We start from the raw sequence: 8,060 nt of genomic DNA on the forward strand, positions 1-8,060 counted from the left end.
AAGATTTTTTTATTGTTGTTTACCATAATATATGGAAATATTTTAGATATTTTTAAGCATTATTTTTGGCTGGAGAAAAGTTTAATATTAAAGAACTAGGCATATAATTCTACAAAAATCTGAAAATTTTAAAAATTAAATCTAAAACAAAACAAAAATTTAAATTTGATATTTTATGCAAGCTGGATAATAAATAAAATGTAAGTGCTATTAGCAGCTGAACATCAAAAGAGATTTGAACATTCATTCTGTTTCAGCTTGCTGAGGCAGCAATTTAGGCACTATGTACTTTGGATCGTTTATTACATGATTCTGTCTTCTATCTTATTCTCCAGTGGCATAAAATCAAAATATATTTCTATAATAAATACAAAATATGTATACAAGAAATATTATCTAATGTTTCAGGACTTCTCTAAACTTCCTAGATTGAAGAGGGTCTTTGCACAGACATTTAGTCTGATGTGACAGCCACACTGAATCAGTACAGAAGATGAGGTCAATAGCATGTTAAGTATTTCAAGCAAAAGAACAAAGATTTTATTTCTGATTGTAAATAAACCTATTATGTTTCTTGTTTGAAGCCACCAGCAGTATGGACATCCCCACCCTGCAGGAAAAAGGTATTAGCTTAATGAAGCTGTCCAAAGAAGAAATTAAAGTAAAATTATTATTATTTTAAATCCAAGATGGACGTTTAGTGTATCCCTGCTGCTACAGTGCAGCTAGTTTTAGTGAATTATTGTTGAAGAGTACAAAGCTGGAAAGAGGTGGCAAATACTGGAGTTTTATCAAAATATTTATCCCAGAACATATTTTAAAAATTTAATTAACCACACATAAAAATCCTGATAGGTTAATTAAAGATCAGTATTTTGCTCTGAAGTAAATTAGGTGCCTTAAACTGCCAGACAAATGAACGTATTCTGCATGGCAACTGTTTAGCATGTTTGTTTTTCAGCCATTAAGAGCTAGACAAACACTGTAAAATATTTTTGTGCAATTTTGATTGAGTTCAGTATTCATTTCCTGTCTGTTTTGCATGTATTTTCCACAAAGGCTCGAGCAAGCAGGCTTTTTTGGCATCATTTTTCAGAATAGGTGACATTTATTCCTGTACAAAGGAAATACAGAAATATCACACCTAAGTACAAATCTGATTCAAAAAAATAGCTTTTGTGTTATTAAGGGTTTAGTGTAAACACTCAAGAGACTGCAGTCTCTTCAAATGGATTAACGCTACCTGCTGTGGTTACAGTTTGATGCCTTGAGATACAAGAGCAGGTTAAGAGATTCACATCACTTCTAGAAATGGACAACAGCTGCATCCAAGCTTCTCCCTGAAAATGGGTGACTTCTCCAAACAACGAGGTAAGAACACATGTACTGATCCTTACCAGTGAATTCAGAGTTTTTCAGTGTTGCAGTGGCTGTGAGGATGAGGAAAATTGATAGTCCACGAGAATGTAGAGGTAATAAGTGATAAAGCATAGGTAATTAAAAGCCATATATCAGACTTGGTTTGGTTTTTTTTCTGTTTTTTTTTTGTTTGTTTGTTTGTTTTTGCTTTTTTTATGTATATATTCTTCCTCTCTACAAGGTCAAAGGAATCCTAAATGCAAAGATATTACAAAATATTGTATGAAAAATTAATTCTGTTTTTGGGAAAGATATTTCGTAACAAGCTAATTTCAAAGGCTATGAATCATTGAGAAATTATACAGCTAGGAAGGACAAGAATTAAAGTGCTTTGAAAGTCCTTAATATTTTTATCTACTGCAATGAGTCAAGAGGTTAAAAACCTACCAGAAACCAGAAAAAAAAAATCTGGAAATCTGAACTCTTCCACTTTAATTCATGAAGATCAGAATTCTACTGAGAAGGACAAATCCCTGATAGAAGCTGTTTGCAATACATCTAAAGGAATAAAGCAAATAAATTCAGGAAATCTAGATATACTCTTCCACATTCTGCAAGCAGAATAAGCTAGACTGGATGAATACATTGCTAATTGTGAATTATTCATCTCACTCTAGCAATCAGTAACATGCACATTAAACATTAAAGACCTAGATTCACAAGGAGAGTTTAGATTCATAAATACCTCTTCAGGCAACCTAAGCTGACATTTAAATGCTAGCAGTGTTCATCCTTCTTTCCTCTGCTTTCTACCTTTTCATAGGTGCTTTAAACTGCATATATACAAGTTTCTGTTAAAAGACATCAGAATAACTTCCAAAATTTTAGTGGCAAGGAGTTAAAATATACCTGTTTTATTGCTTTTCTGTGTCAAAGTTCACATGATAAATGCTCTCTCTTTTCACAGTTCTGGTATTCAATTTTTCATATTACAAGAGAGACACTCTGAAACTCTTTCACTAAAATATCTTAGCAGTAGCTTAAAGCCTGGAAACTGGCTTTCTGTGTCCTACCTAAGTACTAATACAGGGTACAATGTCAGTCTCTTATGCTGTCAGTGGTCTGATAAATATTTAGATCCTATACAAACACAAAAATTTACTTCAAGAAGATACATTAGTTACAGTTTCCTTAAATATCTTCTAACATCAGTCCTAAAAATGTTCACCTTACAACTTCATGATGATAAGGCAATTCTGATTCCTTTTTTTGGGAGTTAACACTGAGTTCGGTACCTCCACTTGATTTGCATTGTGTACCAGCTGATATCATGGTTTAACGATTCCCACTGATCATTTTACAACTTGTGGTTCTATTTCCCCAAAAACAAAAAAGCTGAAATGTCAGATCTGTCATCTAAACTGTGCTTCTACCAACTGCTTGGAAGTGACTTGACTTCCTTACTTACTGAAAAGAAGTCTCAAGCTCCTGTGTTTATAAAGAGGCTATGGACAGCAAGGGGAGACTGAGCCTTCACAGTAGACCAGGATTGAGCTTCTGTATATATTTTCAGTACTACTTATGCCCACAAATATATATTAAAAAGACATATTTAGGTCGAATATGATAACAATGTTACTTATCTCTAAAATAGGGTTGTTATATCTCAATCTCTTTCTTACCCAACCTTTGCCCCTGTTATAGGGATAGGGTGTGTCCCTCTAATATTTTCAGTGGGAATAAAAATCAGTTTTTGGACTGATTAATCCACATTTTGTGGATGGGTTTAGGGTAGAAATACATGACAAAGCTTGTATATGTTATCACCAGGTTACATAAGAAGGATTTGTACATACGTGTAATCAAAGTCTCTTTGATTTGCTTTTCTAATATGGAGATTAGAAATGGGGACTATGGAGGCTGGACTTTCCTGAGAAATTTTCTTTCTTCTCTTTTTGTGTATTTTGGACTTAAGTCATCACTTAACATGGGTCTGATTTTCATTGTGTGAGCACATCTGATAGATGACAATAAAAGAAGTGGTAGACAGTGGAAGACAAAAACTCACCAAATGTTTAAACTTATGCTGCATAAGCTTTGTAGTATAGATACATGGAAAGTTTCAGTTATAGGTATTTACGAGCCTCACATGATTGCATCACATAACTTGAATTATGATAAGCATTTGATATTAAGTTGACCAAATGCAGGAAAAATAGAGTAAAGGCAAGATTCTTCTTGTAACTTACACTGTTGTCAGGCAGGGTATCATGGTCTGGATGTAAAACTAAAAGTATGATGTGACCCAAAACTTGAACTCCCTTCAAATTTTAGCAGTTCTAGAATAAGTGTGAAATATTTATTCACATATTTTTAGTCTTCAGAAAGAATTCATATATTTTTTTTAAATGTAAGAACATTATTTAGTGAATTCCAATATGTAGTTGCTGAAGAAAATATACCTTCAAAAGTGAAATAAATGTAATATTTGACTGTATCAATCTACAGACTTCCTCTTATTTGCACAAATATGGTTGACCTTTTTATTGAAGAGAAAACTAAAAGGTAATCTCTCTTACTTTGAAAACATAGCAATGTTGAGAGCAAAATCCCTTAAACAAATCTGTCTGCAAGATTTTCTACAGATATACAATATATGTAGTATATACACATCTACAGATGTGCAGTAACCGATGGTTAAATTGCAAGATCTCTGTCACTATAGAAATAATTTATAATATCACACAAATAGGATCTTATTTGAACAAATAAATAACCTTTGTTTTAACAGAAATGCAGTGACAACATAGGCAGTATTTGGTCTTTTTTTTTTTTTTCTGTTTGAAATACATGATTAAAATGTCCAAGTAGATGTTCCAATTGAAACAGAAAAAATTAGAAGAAAATTTTCAGCTTACCAATGACAAAATAAATCTCAGTGGAGTTGTTATCTTGATGCAACATCTTATTCTGCGATGCAACATCCAGTGTATAGGTGTTCGAGTAGTTTACAGGAAAAGTGTGTTCTACTGAAGTGCAATAGGCAATTTCCCTGTGCAGATGTGTAAGGCTGTGGCAAAATATGGTTTAAAGAAATAATGCCCCCTGCTACAGAATATTTATTTTTGCTTGGATTTTAAAACTCTGAAGATACAGATTTATAAAAGATTTGAATGCTTAAATGCTGATGGACATTTTACGTTTTAGTAGCCTGGTTTTAAAGTATGAAACAGCTGTTTCAGCTGATTTCCATGTGTGTTTTTAAGTATCACAGAAGGATGTTATCTCTTTATATAGTTCAGAACAGACATCCAACTCAAAAGACCTCCTAGGAAAAGACTTCCTCAGTTGGAAAGTAGGCTCTTAGGTGAGGGAGGAACTTTCAAATTTTATGAACTCTGCATTTTAAGGGAAACATAATATCTTAACTTCGAAAGACTGAACTTTTTGTGTTACATCCTATTTTAAGCCATGATGTTCCACTGTTTTTTTTTTTTTTTTTTTTTTTTTTTTTTAAAGGAAGTATGGATTCTTTGATTAAAGTGACAGCTCTTGTTTTTTAATGTATTTGAGCAAGAAGCTAAGTGTGATATGGAGAGAAGATAATCAAACGTACTTTTTTATTTTCACCCTGATAACAGAATAATTGAATGGCTTGGCTTAAAGCCCACCCAGTTCCAAACCTCCCCTCTATGGGCAGGGTTGCTATTCACCAAATAAGCCTGCCTGGGGCCCCATCCAATCTGGCCTTGAGCACCTTGGGGCATTCACATATTCTTTGGGCAGCTTGTGCCAATGCCTCTAGTGATCATCTGTAATAGGTCAATTTCAGCACAGCTTAAGTTGTATGCACTTGCATGAATACTGTGTACCTCTCCATTACGACCAAGGAAACTACGTTTTAAAAGATGAAGAGCAGAACATATACACAAACTGCTGTGAATCAACTGCAGGATTTTTCAGTGCAATACTGCATCCACACTACTTTCCTTTAAGATTAATGTATTCTACTTATTAGATTAATTTAATCAATTTGCAAAGTCATGGGTCAGGTGTGTTTATCCTGTGTGTTTATACGCAGTGTCTTTTGAATTCTGCTCCCCATGTTATCTAATGTACAAATGAAGTATACTATGTCTTCCTTCCTGCTCAGACACAGATGTCCTTGCATGGAAACTAAGCCATACCATAAGAAAGAAAAGAAAGAGAATATTCACCCTCTTTTATCCACAATGTAGTACTCCCTTAACCCATGATATAGCTCCTGCATGTTGTATTCAACCAGAAATCTATGCAGGGAGGCAAAAAGGATCAATTTCTTTAAACAAGTTTGAAGCTAAATTGGGCAAGCAGCAATGAAGTTGAGCTAATGAAAACTAGATATATCAGTCCCCACATTACCCATTTAGCCTGACATATTGTCAGAACTCCCTTCTAGTTGTGATTGACTTGAACAAAAGAATAAAAAGGGAAACTAATCTCTGAACATATGGCATTTGTGTTATGTGCTGTTCCAGCCTTGATACAGAGTTCCCATACTAGCCATGTAGTAAATGTAATATGGGTAGGCGATCATCATGGAGCCAATCTGACATATGGGTCTAGTTAATCACACCCAAATAAGTTGCCTTAATCAAGTTATGCTGCCACTTTGGTATTAAATAAGCACTTTCTGTATCTGCTTTAAGCAATATGACCGACATCTACAATATAAAAATGTACTCTGCAGTTTTTCCACTATTGAAAATCAATGTGATATTTAAATATTTTCATTTAAAAAAAAAGAGATCAGAACATGCAAAGGATGCATTATTAATGGTTCTTCTTAACGGTTTGGTGTGTACCACACCTTTTCGGAAGAGTAAGCTTTGGTTGATCAAAACAGCTCAGAGCCAGGGAACTTGTTGAACCTAGAAGATCAGAAATAGTTTCTAATGGTCAAATGTCCCTAAAATAGCTATTTCTCTTCTAGTCAAGGGCAACGGCCAGAAGTGGGGGGAATGTAACTAATCCTTGAGAAATTGTTAACAAATTTCCAGTCTTCATGATCAGCTGATAACTACATTTGCGATTAGTATGTTCAGACAAGGGAATGCTAAGAACTTTCTTAAAAAAATTAAATTAAACATTGATATCTATTGAATTATAGAATTATATAAAGGTTATTTCCTTGCCTTTTAAGCAATTTTTCCACTTTGGTGTTAAATGCATCTCAAGGCTTTTATGCTCCTCCTCTTTTCCTTATCTCAAGCCCTGTAACTTTATAGAGCAATTTACATGGAAAAAGAATTTTTCTTCACGCATATTCTTTAATATTTAATCATATATTTTGGTTAAATTCCTCTGAAGTTGTTATTCTATTAAACATGTTTAACTTGCTTTGTCAAAATTACACGCTTGCTCAGATTTTTGACTAGGTTCTATTTTGTTGTTTGGTAACCTTGAGCGTTAGTGTCATGGTTCTATGTTTTTGTTTTTTGTTTTTTTTATGGTTTCAGTATTCCACATCAAAACATCATGTAGTGTACGGGGCATTAAAGTGTCACTGCCCCAATCCCAGCTACCTATCCCTGTACATTACAGAAGTCACGGGATCTGGCCCTTCCAGGTGGGGGGGCGCTCTCTTACTGCCTGGCAGTGGGTGATGGAGGTGCTTTCCTAGCCGTTCCAAGCTTTCCAGGTTTGAATCGGTCCCGGGAACTCTCTCTCTCTTATCTTGTCTGATTTATTAATCTCAATTTCAACTAAATTGTATATATTGTGTTATTTTGTATTCTGATATTATAGTAAAATAAGTTTTTCTCCATGGATTGTTGCCGCTGTTTTTTTCCTCCCTTCCTTCCTTCCCATTTTTTGTGGGACTAGGGTGGGGGGGGGAGGGCAGAGGCCTGTCGCCCCTGTCACGGACATAGATTGATCTGGTCAACTCCATGACAATTAGGAAAAGATCAAATGTACTTACCAACACAAACTCAGTATCTGAAAGGTAAATTATTATATTATTGTTATAGAGGTAAAATATTCTCCTTTTTTTTTTTTTTTGTTTTTATTCACTACATTGCACTGCAAATACTCAGAATCATTTATTCTGACTACATACATATATGTGTAGTCGTGAAGCTGCAGAGTGTAAAGAGCATACATTCCAATTCATTACAGGCTGAGAAGTCAATAACTATTAGAGTTTGTAACAAAGCTGTTAGAACTTCAGAACCAAATTATGACCGACTTCGAATATTTTTGCAGCGAAGAGTTGAAGTGCTGCATAAGAAATATGTTGATATTTTATGCAAGTGGAGGTGTAAGCATTTGTTCCATAATTAAAAAACCCCAACTCTTAATTCCAGATATTATTTATGCTCACAATTACAAACTATTTCCTTCATGCACAGAGTTCTTTTTAGTTTCTTATTCAATCAACAGTTATTTCCCATTGAATGATCTGGTGACTACATTTGAGGTCTGACCAGCAAAAATTAAGATTAATGTTTTGATGAAGAGAAACACTATGATGCTGCTAGGAATGGGAATGTTTGGTAATCAAATCAAGTTGTTTTGTATTTTAAGTGCACTACCACCATATTCTAAATCCTTTTCTACAAAATGAAATTTGTGAAGGAGTGCTTGTAACATGATGAGGGCTAATTTGGCATCAGATCAGCACACTGTGAAGTACATGCAGGCCAAGCACTTCAGCTGAG

Source organism: Tympanuchus pallidicinctus, unplaced genomic scaffold (genome assembly GCF_026119805.1).
Source record: "Tympanuchus pallidicinctus isolate F22 unplaced genomic scaffold, pur_lepc_1.0 scaffold1, whole genome shotgun sequence".
In the NCBI taxonomy this organism is placed as follows: domain Eukaryota; kingdom Metazoa; phylum Chordata; class Aves; order Galliformes; family Phasianidae; genus Tympanuchus; species Tympanuchus pallidicinctus.